This window comes from Muntiacus reevesi, unplaced genomic scaffold (genome assembly GCF_963930625.1).
Source record: "Muntiacus reevesi unplaced genomic scaffold, mMunRee1.1 SCAFFOLD_170, whole genome shotgun sequence".
Taxonomy (NCBI): domain Eukaryota; kingdom Metazoa; phylum Chordata; class Mammalia; order Artiodactyla; family Cervidae; genus Muntiacus; species Muntiacus reevesi.
The window spans coordinates 155,039-156,220 of NW_027077891.1; the positions used below are offsets into that span (position 1 = coordinate 155,039).

General features: G+C 41.5%; 1 pseudogene; it reads right to left on the minus strand.

Annotated features, from left to right (window-relative positions):
* Window positions 1-658: 658 nt before the first annotated feature.
* On the minus strand, window positions 659-739 carry LOC136155220 (U4 spliceosomal RNA; annotated as a pseudogene).
* Between the last annotated feature and the right edge of the window lie 443 nt (window positions 740-1,182).

Sequence of the window (1,182 nt, forward strand, 5' to 3'; positions counted from 1 at the left end):
ATTATGAATTTAGTTACTAAAAGAATTATGAAGTTTTCCCATATTATGAAAAAATAATTTTGTTTTCCTTTTTCTCAAGGAATGAGTAGGGAAGCTCGGCTTTTTAATAAATAAAAAAGGGGGAGATGCGGGGAGCCGGCCTGCTCAAGGCCCAAAAAGGCCCTGGGAAAGCCTTGAAAGAGGCCATTCCCTGTCCTGCCACCCCATGATAAAGTAGTAAAACATTTGCTGGGTCTCCTTTGTTCTTCCTTGAGAAAAACATAGTAGTGACCTTCACTTAGTGGTTTATCTTGGAATGCCAAAAACAAGATGTAAGCTTCTGCAATCACGTAAGACAAAGAATTGTATTGATGTGACAAACACCAGATGGCATTTTTTATGAACTATGTTTTCTGCTTGTACTAGTATAAAGGTAGCTGTTTTACTCAATAAAATCGCTGACTTGCCTAAAGAGCATTCAGCCCTCTCGACCCCATCCTTTACTTTCAGTTCATTTTTCTCAGGCTTCCGTGCGGCTGCGATCTGGACTTGTTCATTTTGCTGGCTGGTCCCGGCATTTCCCCATCTATTTGCCATGAAGGGATGGGACGGGATGCCATGATCTTAGTTTTCTGAATGTTGAGTTTTAAGCCAGCTTTTTCACTCTCTTCTTTCACTTTCTTTTTTTTTTTTTTCCAATTAGCAATAATCGCGCCTCGGATAAACCTCATTGGCTACGATACTGCCACTGCGCAAAGCTTCCTCTTTCACTTTCATCAAGAGGCTCTTTAGTTCTTCTTCGCTATCTGCTATAAGGGTGGAGTCACCTGCATATCTGAGGTTATTGATATTCCTCCCAGCAATCTTGATTCCAGCTTGTGCTTCATCCAGCCCAGTGTTTCTCCTGATGTACTCTGCATATAAGTTCAATAAGCAGAGTGACAATATACAGCCATGAGGTACTCCTTTTCCTATTTGGAACCAGTCTGTTGTTCCATGTCCAGTTCTAACTGTTGCTTCCTGACCTGCATACAGATTTCTCAAGAGGAAGGTCAGGTGGTATGGTATTCCCAACACTTAAAATATTTTCCAGAGTTCTTTGTGGTCCACACAGTCAAAGGCTTTGGCATAGTCAATAAAGCACAAGTAGATGTTTTTAAGGATGATGGAAGCAACTCTGAGCCAAGAGGAGAGGCTGTCAGG